The sequence below is a fragment of the Vicugna pacos genome, chromosome 7 (genome assembly GCF_048564905.1).
Source record: "Vicugna pacos chromosome 7, VicPac4, whole genome shotgun sequence".
In the NCBI taxonomy this organism is placed as follows: Eukaryota; Metazoa; Chordata; class Mammalia; order Artiodactyla; family Camelidae; genus Vicugna; species Vicugna pacos.
The window spans coordinates 63,510,181-63,522,484 of record NC_132993.1 but is presented as its reverse complement, the minus strand read 5'-3'; the positions used below and the strand labels follow the sequence as shown (position 1 = coordinate 63,522,484).

Sequence of the window (12,304 nt, the reverse complement as noted above, 5' to 3'; positions counted from 1 at the left end):
ATTAGATTTATTATTAATTATGCTTATTATGTTTGTAAAGCACACACAAAGAAAGCTTGGGCCATTTTCATCAAGGTATAACATATAACAAACAACTAAATGTTGGGGCTACTGATTTTTGTTTTCCTTTCTCATTTGTGCAATAGCAAAATTAAATTCATTTTATTATACAGCATTTAGTAATCAAAGCAAAATCATGTCAATCATTTCTAGTAATCTCCTAGAAATATATTTTAACAAAAATCTTAAGTGCTTTCAATATGCAACACTCAATACTGGTTTCTAAATACGCTGAATCCTGCATTTTACTTGGCTCTCAATGATTATTTGTAACCCCCTGCTGTCACCAAGATAAGAATTGTCTTTATCTCAGAAGGCCTGAGACCTTTTTTTGTTTGTTTTAAAGTACTACTTCAAGGACCACTGAGAGATAAAGTGTTTGTTATTATCACCGCTAAAACTTTATTCAACATTTAGTATCCCAGAGTGAGTAAATGAACCTCTTATAAAAGATTTAGAAGCAATGAGTAGAGGTTAATTTATATCATGTGCATATTTAATGCTCTGGGATTATAGAATAACACTAAGCAAATTAGTGAAAGAAGGGGCAAAGAATAAAGAAGACCCTTTTTTTTTATTCCCCATATGTAATCAAGCAAATATACTGTAATATTCCCATGACCTGGAGCAGACCACAGATGGGCAGGACAGTGTATGATATGGGCATGGGATAATTTTAGAATGCGAGTTTTCTTGCATTGCATAGTTTTAGCGTGCAGGCTTTCTCAAGGCTGGGACTGTCCAGTCTTGCAGATGCTCTAAGCTCTTATTAATCAAGGCTTATTCCTTTATCATCCCCAATCCTTGTGCCATACCAACCTCATGGTGAACTGTCAACCATGGTTACCATTAATTGCTGCTTTTATTGAGGTAATCAGGCATCCTCACCTCCCTCACCTGCCTGGATCCCACCCATGACTGATTGAAGAAGAACAATGCAGGTATGAAGCTCTTGTAGGCAGGTTTGTAACACACAGGCAATAAATTACATTAGCAACAACAGAAATGCATTGGCTTCCCCTCCCCCTACAAACTTCTCTGAAAAGGCACTTCTGCTGTACACCTCTTTAAGAGAGCAGTGGTGATCTGAAGAAATGCTTCCTCTTGAAAGAACCCTTTTTATTCACAGTGGAATACTCTTGAATTTTGCAGATCGTCAAATACACACAAAAAGTTTTTTTTTAATAGTTGAGGAAATAAGCCTAAAGAAGATGTGTACCTAATCCTATTAGCTGACTTAATATAGAATTATTAAAAGCCTTGATATACAGGATTTAACACAATCTTTCTAGCAGGGTGTGATGTAATCTGTTTTTGTTCCTCAGCTAGCAGATGGCTTACCTTTAAGTAATTTCCAATATGTTAAGAGATCAAAAGCCATCCTCTCGCCACCGAGGCAGTAATCGTTCTTCTCTGCTGGGGGTTGCTTGGTACTGTGGTAGGGATATGCAAAGGCTCCTGGCATTTCCAAAGATAGAAAGGCGACATTTCTTCAGACTTTGAAGTTAATAATCCTTCAGAAGTTAAAAAACTGAGGGATTTTTCAAAACCCTTTTAATGTTCTATACGCCATGTGCAAAAGTAAATATCTGTAAGAAATCACCAAGGGCTGGTGCAGAGCTTGGAGGAGCGCTCAGCAATTTCCCATGTCATAGACCGGCGCGATCTCTCACCGCTGAGGGTGTGAATAGGTTGTGCCTCCCTCAAGCGGTGCTGTTTGGAGCATGTGGTTTCCATGTTGAATGTTCTGACAATGATGCTGGAAGGAAATGTGAAATTTGTTGTCTGTGCTGTCACTGATGAGCCCAAGCAGTGGCATTACAGCAGGCCTGTCCCTGCCACCCAGACATGACTCTTCCTAAGGGTGGGGTGCTTTCAACTGCTTCCTCAGGCATTGTCTAGTAGTTGGAAATGATCTACTGGTGAAAGGATGGAGTAAATTTGCATTTGGGATTCTGTTTGATCTTTATTACTAGAGAGAAAAAGGTTTTGTATCTCAGTGGTTTAATATGCTCCAAATGGACCCAGAGCCCACAGTCATTTTTTGTAAAATCCAATTCAGATTTTCATAACATGTTGAGTGATAAAACCCTGTTGAATTTTGAGTTCAGACAAACCTTAGTGTCTCAGGATTTGTGTTACCACCTTTACTTAAGGCTCTTGCTTTTGATGCTGAGAGGTTTCATTTGATTCCTTGGACCAGTTATTTTCAGGCTACTTAAAATAAGGGAAAAGTCTCAGTAGGAAAAGATATTCCTAGGTATACAGGAGACCTAAGGTTGGATCTTCCCCCTTGGAGTTAAAATGGATTGTTTTAACTTAAGTGGCAGGCACTCTGCTATTACCCCCTCCTTTTCACCATTTTGGCTTATGTATGCATTTTGATGCATAGAATATTGGCAGGCAATGGATGGATAAATGGCCACCTAATAGTCATCAAGAGACACAGAAGGAGAAAATAAGACACAGAATTCCTTAGGCATACACAAGAAATGCAGGCACCAAGTTTATTTGGAAAGGAAGTATGGGCAAATGGCCTGGGACAAGAAAGATTATGAGATGGGAACTTGAAATGTCATAATAACACATGAATAGAAAGTACCAATTTTCCCAAAATGGACTTGCCAAACTGTTTAGAGCTGTAAACCTGCTCTCTGTTCTAACCCACAGCCAACAATGAGCAAAGTTCTCGAAAGATTCTACCCCAACCATTCTACAAAGTATTCCCCTTTTCAGAATCTTCTGTTATTTTCAGTACTCTGAAAAAACTGATTCAAGGAACAAAATGAAACCACTCCATATAGAAGACAAGAGTTGGGAAGAGTCAGGTGAATGATTTATATAATGCCTCTCATACAAATTTCCCTGGTTGTGCACTGAGATCATTCCTTCTTTCCAGACTGATTTCAACACAACTGCTCCCCATTCTCTCTGGAATCTCTTTTCCGGTCCTTGAAAATCATTACGTCTCTGCTTTCTTCTCTTCAGGATTAAAGGATCCATCATTTTTTTTTAACCTGGCTTTCTAGGAGGTATCTTGCTCCCCCATGGGCCTCCCCTAGGTTCGCTATCCGCCATGTTGTGAATGAGGGTACAGGATGTGGTCATTTAAGTGGAAGCCTGAGACTGGCAGGCCATGGGTCTGTTCTTTCTTCAATCCTGTATCTAAAGAGAGTCTGACTTTGGATGGAATGCCTAAAACCTAATCATAAATGCCTGAGGATTCTGGGAAGAGGTGAAATTTGGAAGATCAGTGATTCTGTTTGAATGTCAGTCTATCAGGTTAGATACTAATTTCCCATCCTCTGAGACAAGAGAGGTAAAGTAGGCAATGCTCATTGAGCTGGGTTAGTGAGATTGGGGTAGGAGAGGAAGGATAACAAAAAATCAACCATAAAAATGAAACTAGAATTATTACTCTATTATTCAGCATTGCCATAAGTGTCATTAAGGAGCAGCATGAGCCACAACATTGTTCACCCCCTAATATTACTTAAACAAAGAGTTGCTTAGTTCTTCCCCTACGCGCACCCAGAAGAAAGGATTCAAGACTGAAATTCCTGGGCTTACTGTTGGGAGAAAGAAATGAGTAAGAGGCTGAGTGGGAGGACTCTGTCCCTTCTGCTTCCACTCCTCACAACCAGAGCTGCTGTTAACCCTCTCTGTCCAACTTCAAGGAAGCCACAACTAGCAGTAAGTGGTCAGTGCCTGAGTATTCAGCTCCTGTCCCTCACATCCCTGCTGTACCTGAATCAGTTAATCCAGGAGTCCATAAGCTGACACTGGATAATGTCTAATTGATTGTATAAGATATTTGTTGGATGATTAAGCATCTAGTTTTGAAACATGGTAGGATTTCAGCTCATGCACAAATGTGACACTCAGCTCATAGAAAAACTGTGCTAATTCTCAGAGAGTCCTGATTCCTTAAAAGGAAAATACCATATAAATCACAAGGCTAGCTCTCTTCCTGGCTCCTCAGAGAATAACAAATTCTCTCTCAGGTTGGCATGAAGAGACATCCTTTCCTGGTGATATGGGCCTGCAGGGTGTTGACAATTGCCAGTCTCTTCCCCTTACGTTCCCATACCACAGGCTAGGGAATGGGTTAATTTTCTTCACTCTGGACTCAGACCGTGGATTCCTATTCCTATTCCTTTGTTAAAATTACAGGGAAAAAAAAAACCTACCTGTAGTGAAAGCAGAATCACAGTGCCAAAAAGGACTTTTGGAGGTCAATAAATTCATCTCTCTGCCTTTCTGCAGGACTGTGCCCCTTGCCACCAGTTGAGAGCTCCTGGGATTTTGAGGCAGTGTCGGATGAATGCAGGATATCTCTGACTCAAGTACACAGTCAAAAACTCAGCCCAGCGGTGAACTCACAGCACTTTCTGTATTCCTACTGTGCCCTGCGTAAAGACTTTTCACTTCATACATCATTCACAACTTGCTACAGGGATTTCACAAAGCCAGTACATACCCCTCACACAAAGAACAGCAGAAAATGAATAGGTCTAGGAAAGGAAAAACCAACAACCAAAGGTGTGTCTGCCAACTATAGTATTATCAATGGGAAAATTAACAAGGCACAATGTAATTGGGAATGTTAATCAGTGAAGCAAGTGGAGTTTCTCATTCTGTTCACACATTTGAAGAAGTCGAGAGAATTTCAAACATGGTTAGGCAGTTTCATTTTCTCACTAGGCTCTAGTGTCATGAGGAGCAAGGCAGAAGACGAAGGAAATTGGAAGCTACATTTCCCCTGGAAGAGATCTGGGAAACAGATGCTGAGTTAGTCCCAACCATCTGGCTCACAAAATCCCAGGATCCCAGAGGAAGGTACCACCTGGAGGTGCTGGAGATACTGTCAGTGCTGGGTGTGCAGCTCCCAGTGACTGCAGGGAAAGGCCCAAAGCACACAAGATGAAGGGACACCTTCACTTGAGTTCTTGAATGTCTCAAGCCAGGACATTTTCCCACAAAGAGGTGAGAGGACAGCTTATTTCTAGCTAAGTCTTGAGGGATTTTCCTTTTTCACAAGACGATGCCTTGTGAGCATCATGATTATTTTCTGAGTACTTCGCACTTCTACTGAACAGTAATTGGGATTCCACCCCTCCCTCCAGTTCTGTATTACATATTATATTCTGCTTGGGCTTCGTAGTAGCTTAACAAGCAGATGTGCATAGAAGAAATTGAACCATAGAGAATTAGTCAGAAGAAGTCATCAGGGACAGAGTCATTAGTTTCCAGGTAGTGAATTAATTTAGGAAAACCACTGGGTAGATCATTTTCATGTCTTTTCCTTTTGAAAGATTAAAAACTGTTGATTTTTGAAACTTGATAGAAAAGGTCTGAAACTGTAAGCCTGTGCTTTGATAATACTGAGTGATCTTAGGCACCAACAGTTCATTCTTTTCTTCTCTCCACTCACACTCACCCTGTGTCCTTTACCCAATGTCTTCATGAAGAAATGAGGGGCAGGTTGTTTTACAGGTCTTGGTACTGGACCTAGGAGTCCACTAAGTCCATATCTGCTGAGCCCAGGGTGACCATTCAAGTCACTAAAATCCAGGTGCTGAATATACATGATCCCAGGACGTGTCACCCACCTGCCCCGTCCTTAGCCCCTCAGGCCTAGAAGCCCCTCCCACACCACACTGCACAGAGACACAGAGTCTAGGTAATTGTAGATTATCACTACTTACTGACCAAGTCCTGCTCCTTTCTTGACTCTCTGGTTTCCTGATTCCTTCCGTTTTCATCTTTTCCCTGGTTACACACGGCTTCTCCTGACCCTGGGTTTGGGGCATCTGTTCTGATTCCTCTTTCTGGCTTACTAGAAACTAATCCAAGGGTTCTCCTACCCCAGCTCCCAGGGGAGAGAACTTGACCCACATTCCTGACTTTGGAATACCTACAGTTCTGAGAGAGTTCCCTTCATCAGACCAGCCCTTGTGGGATCCTGTTGGCTCTGATCCCATTTGGTCAAAAAGGGAGTTGGGGTTTTCTGCACTGTACAGTAGGGGAATCGAGTGGAAACCTCTCAGAGAACTCTGAATTCAGCTTCCCTTCCTCACATAAGAAGTCAGTCCTGCAAGAGTTAACTGAGGCCTAGAAGATATTTGGAGGAGAACCAAACTCATTGTTCTGTTCATTTACTTAGTCCCTCATTAATTCAATAAGCAGTTGTTAGGTTTTCCACTATGTGCCAAGCATTGTCCTAGACTTGAAGATGCTGTTAGGTTCCCCCCAGTCTGTGTTACTCAAGAGGATGTGGCTAACACCTATCCCATATGAACAGGCTTGGAATAAAACCACCGTATAGTGTTGCAATTTTATTTGGCCAACCAAAAATCAAAGTGCCTGATTGTTGCCATGACCCACATGCCAACAATACATTGCTCAAAATGTCACAATGACAGACTGCTTATAAAAAATGTTATGTGTAAACCTTGGTCAGAATGTGTGGTAACAGGACAATGTCCAATTCCATTATCTCTCCCTGTGGTTACTTCTAATGACTATTCTGGGATCTGCCTGCTTCATGAGCCATCACTGTAAGACCCCAACAGGGCTGACTCGTCCCTTTATCATCACTCAGCTTGTGGATTCTAATATTCTCTATGTGTTTGATTGGCTTATCTGCCTCTTGCCTGGAAACTTGGTCAAGAGGAAATCCAAGCTCACAAGATGATGGAACAGATATTTAAGTCTATTAGTATGAGTGGCTGGCTTTGTTTTTCTTTGTTTTCCAGAAAAGAAAATTAAGGCATAGTTGCAACCGGGTAGTGCAGTCTATAATAGGACCCACATGTGGGGGCTCTCTGCACTGAGTTTCCCTAAGAAGAAACAGAGTCATCACAGTAAGGAATAAAAATCTGTGACAGGAGGAGAGTAATAGAGTGTGCTCACATAAAAATGGGTTTTCAGTATCTGTGCCTGGTAGCTTGGAAAGGTGACAAATAGTGCAAAGCTTTGAAATAAATAGATTTCTAGTGATTTCACCATGGAAACGCTACAATGGGTTATTTTCAATGGTACTGCAGGTAGAGACTAACTTAATGGCAGTTGCTAATAAAGGCAATGTAGATTGCATACTTTGGCAGCTGAAGAGAGAAAACCTTCAGATAAAAAAAAATTTTATAGGGTTTTTATGGGTAGCTTCACTGGATCAGCCATTATTCCCTTAGAAGTCTTTAATAACTCTGTGGTACCTTTAATGAAAAGCTTTCCTTAACAAAGATATCATTACTTTAGAAAGACATTTTAATACTAGCCTGAAAGATAAAGAAAAGCTATTGAAAATCAACTGAAGAAGCATGTGCATATTGCCTTCCTGAGATTGCTAAAGATCTGGAAGAATTTATAGCCAAATTGTGCTAAATTTGTCAAGATTTCCATAATAGCATTTGGATTCAGACCAGCTTTTGTTCAAAGCACTGAACAGCATAAAGAAGGTATGCAGTACAAGGACTGATTAGGACAGTCATTTTTTAACTTTGAGCAGCAGAGCCATGCCCCAGAGAGTGAGTCACTGACTACATCTTCTCTGACATATATCACTGCGGGAAATACTGGATCTTTGGTAGGGAAGCAGATAGCTGCCCAACTACCAAGAAATGAGATGAGAGAAATGCCACCAAAAACCCAGCAGTCTTCCACCAGGGCGCTCATCAAAGCTTCCAATCTAGACTAACCAGAGCAGGGTTTTGTAATGTGGGCCATGTTCTATCATTTGACTTAAGAGGAACGTACACATTGCTGGTGGGACTATAAACTGGTTCATCTACCTGGAAATCTGGCAGCATCTATTCATATGATGCTGAATATATGTACATCTTATTACCCAGACAGTCTACGCCTAGGCATATATCCAACAGAAATGCATACATACTTCACATGTACAAAAATTTTCATAGCAGCACTATTTGAAATAGCCTCAAACAGGAGGCTACACCAATGCCTATCAACAGTAAAATAGACAAATTGTGGTAAACCGACAAAACAAAACATTATACACAGTAGTCAGTACTACAACTACTTACACCAATATAAATGTTAAATGCAACAATTCAAGTACAAAAGGGTTAATTCTAAATGAGTCTTAAATTTACTTAAGTTCTAAACAGGAAAAGTCATTTAATAATATTAGAAGTCTAAATAGTAGTTACTCTTAGGAGGTGTTAGTGACAAAAGGGAGATTTCTGTTTCTAATCTAGGGTTTGATTAAAAGGGTGGTAGAGTTTTTTTTAACATTTACTGAGCATTTTTTCATATGTACATGCCTTAGTCTGTTCTGGCTGCTATAACAAAAATACCATAGACTAGCTGACTTATAAACAGCAAACACTTACTTCTCAGCCTGGAGGCTATGAAGTCCAAGATCAAGGCACCAGCAGATTTTGTATCTGGTGAGAGCTTGCTTCCAGGTTCATAACACCACTTTTCAGTGTGTCCTCACAGGAAGAAGGGACAAGAGAAATCTCTGGGATCTCTTTTATAGTGTCACGAATCCCATTCATGAGAGCTCTGCCCTCGTGACTTAATCATGTCCTAAACATCCCACCTCTAAATACTATTACACTGGGAACTGGGCTTCAACATATGAATTTAGGGAGAACACAAACATTCAATCTTTGGCAGTATGTTTTTCTTCAGTGAACTCCCTCCCAAAAGATTAATGCAATAAAAATAAAATATTTTCCTATACAGTAGAAATAATAAATATGTAATAGAAGGAAAGATTTCACTTAAAATATCATAAAAAGTACTAAACACATAAGAGCATACCTATAAGAAATTCTCAAGACATATCTGGAAATGAGAATCTTTGAGCAAATACGCAAACATATATACAACATTCATAGCTAAGAAAAACCCCTGTACTTCCAACAGCTCAGTCATGCCTGCAGAAACTTGGCTGCACATGTGAACCACCCTCTGTGGTCCACACCATCATGGGAGACCAAGCCAGCTCTGGAGATCATAGTCAGTCTGACTTAGACTAAAGAAGAATCTCACATTCATCAGAAAGTTGGAGGCAGAACTGGTAAAATATAAGTATTACCTGACATTCTACTGGATAAGATAGAAAAAGAAAGTGAAATTCTCTGATCAGTGCCGGGGTCTTAATGTTGCATAATTTCTACCTCATTATTAATGTTTTTAAAAAGCAGCAAAGTACGGTGTTGTCCAGAAAGGGAAAATGGCTCTAGTTTTAGCAGAAACTAAGACAAATGTTATGGCCTTCTAAATACCAAGACAGTCATAAAACTCTAGTGGTTAAAACAGTGCAGAATCATCATGGTAATAAACAGATCAATGGAAAACAACAAAGAGTTAAGAAATCCGCATAGGTGAGGAGACTGCATTTAACATGTCTTAGTGGACCATTCATTTATCTATTTTATCATCAGTTTAACTATATTTACTAAGATAGGCACAAATTATAAGACATCAAGCACACTATTTTTATTCTTGCTTTAAATCACCAAGTTATATGGTTATAATAATGGGTTTAATTGAAAGAGAAATATGCTGATTGCCACATTGCCTTATTTAATCTAATGTTCACTTTTGTATCAATAAAACACCTATATTTTTTCTCTATTTTATTTTTCTATTTTTTTTACTTATATAAATTAGACTTAACTATCATTATAAATGATTCCTAAGAAAGATAATAGAAGTTAATCTTGTAACACTATACTCCCACCAAACTGGCAAAAATGGAAAGTCTGATAGTAACAAACATAGGTGATGATATGAAGCAATGACAACTCTCACACACTCCCTGTGGGGCTGTAAATTGATACAATTACTTTGACATTACCTAGTTACATTAAATATATGCATAACCCTAAGTATATACTCTTTTGCACAGGTGGACCAGGACACAAACATACACAAGAATATCCATAGCAACATTATCTCCAAAACATAGAAACTACCTATATTCCTATCAACAGCAGAGGGATAGATGAATTGCAGTATAGCATATAATGAAAAATTATACAGCAATGAAAATAAATGAATTTCAGCCACACCTAACTGTATCATATCAAGTGACAGAAGCCAGACACAAAAGAACACGTACACTATGAATCTATTCATATAAAATTCAAAAACAGGCATTATTACACTCTAGTGTTTAGAGATACATAATCAGATGGCAAAAGTATTAAGAAAAGCGAAGGGGTGATAATCAGAAAAGTCAGGAAAGTGCTAACCTTTGAAGGAAAGAAGATGATTAGGGGTCGGAGGGAACACATGGGAGCTTCTGGGGTATTGGCAGTGGTTGGTCTCTTGACCAGGTTCGTGGTCACACAGGGGACACTTATTAAACACATCTTCAGATTTTATCACTTTTCCATATATGTGTTATATTTCACAATTCTTTAAATAGTTAACGAATAAGTCAAACATTCTGGGTACTTTTTCTTGGGGGGCCAAGGACATCTGTCTCTGGACCATGACTTTCCTTTCCCTGTGGTTTGGCCTCCCCCGAGGCCCAGACGCCTTCTGACTCAGACTCACTGCATGCAGTGCTCAGTGTTAGGAAATAAATAACTCATGGTCCTGAGATACTCTGAATTTCACATGAAGCTGAGCTAGCTCAGCAGTCTCTATTTTAGAAATTTGGATTTATTTCTCCTCATGGGATATATCATGAGTCTGTAATTGACTCTTTTCATAAAAAAAAAAACTATACTTTTTTAATGAATCCAGGCTGTTTCAAAGTATATTTTTGATCTAGTGAAATACTGAGTGCTATCGATTATACATTCTGAATGTCATCTGTTTGTTATCATTTAGTAATGTGATATGCCTTGTATGTCCACTTTGGGGGCTTTTTTATTCCTGTGTTCACCACTATTGCAAAATCAATAAAATGTGAGCAAAAGCAAAGGCAACCTGAATGACCCAAAACTGAGATTTGAGCTGCCAAAACAAGCAATAAAACAATTTCTACTAGCTCTAGTGATTGTCAGAAAGATAACAGTTATAAACTTTACTTCTAGTAAGTTTCTGAAAGATCTGGAAATGTGATTATCGCAATGCAGATGGCACAAAATTTTATGGCTCCTGATTACTCACAGATGCAAATTATCATGTGATTGGAAGCATACTAAGATAGTGGAAAGACATTCTGATGTTAGTAATACGTCGCTCTTGTTACTTTAGGGTCTGTTTGCTCATTCCTTCCAAAGGAAGATCTTCCTGTTTGTATTCTTTTATAGATGGGAAATAATCAGGTAAAACACACCAAACCTGTTAATGATGCTTCCTGCCAGAGAACGGAATTTTTGTAGAAAGACATGTAAAAAGAAGTCACTTTTTTATTTATCTATTTTGGAATTGTTTAATTTTGATTAAAAGAGTATTTCACAATTGTCTTGCACCTCATACTTAAATTTCATAATAAAATCAAAATAAATGAAATTGATCAGCTCTCTCCATTGCATCTCCTTTTGCGTGGCTGGCTGGATTTTATCCTTCACGTGTCAGTTTAAGAGCTACCTCTCATTCTCTCTCTGAAGCAGGTTTTTCCTGTTATTCTCCCCCATGGAACTCTTTTTTTCCACTTTGTAGCATTTATCACATTTTAAATCTTATGTTTATTTGACTGTTTGTTTTGTCATTTCTGTGCCTCACTGACTCAAATGTCCATCAGGGTACCACAGTGTCTATTTTACTCACCACACAACAACCTGTGCCTAGCATAGTGCCAGGCATGTAGTCACTCAACTATTTGGTGAATGGATGAATATATAAATGGATGAATGGAAAAAAATGATCAGATTGAAACTACCAGGTGAAAACTACTATCTTATTCTCTTGCACAAAGTATGAAATTGGAACCCCAGGGATGAATTCATCCTTGCATTATTTTGCTAGACACTTGCTTATAGTACTAAAGGGAGTTCAACACTGGTAATCAGCATCACAGACTCCACCTAGTTGTCGAACAAACCCACTGAGTTAAAGCAGGTTTCACCTTACGTCAGAGATGCCTTTATTCTCTCCTAACTTCATCCTCTTACACACAGACACTTACCGCCTCCTCCCTCCCCACAAAAGCAACATAATGAAGATAAATAGGCATTTTACAGACAGGTAATCTCATGATAGCAGATCCCTGTTATTTACACCAGCAAAGCCATTTCCACAATGTCAGGACTTGCCTGCACTCACCAGGGTCGGATTCTGCCTGTCCGTGATCTGTAAAAGTGTAGGGTTC

The 12,304-nt window shown here is 39.2% G+C and overlaps 1 protein-coding gene across 7 annotated transcripts in view; it reads right to left on the bottom strand.

The window, feature by feature from the left end:
* Window positions 1-12,304, bottom strand: part of MTERF1 (mitochondrial transcription termination factor 1) — a 415,935-nt gene that overhangs the window by 144,620 nt on the left and 259,011 nt on the right. The window contains exon 8 of one of the 7 annotated variants that reach the window (XR_012074509.1): window positions 1,408-1,518. The exons of the other annotated variants lie outside the window; for them this stretch is intronic. The gene's annotated coding sequence lies outside the window, so the exon portion shown is untranslated. Of the gene's footprint in view, window positions 1-1,407; window positions 1,519-12,304 lie in introns of those variants that run through there. 7 annotated transcript variants of the gene reach the window in all.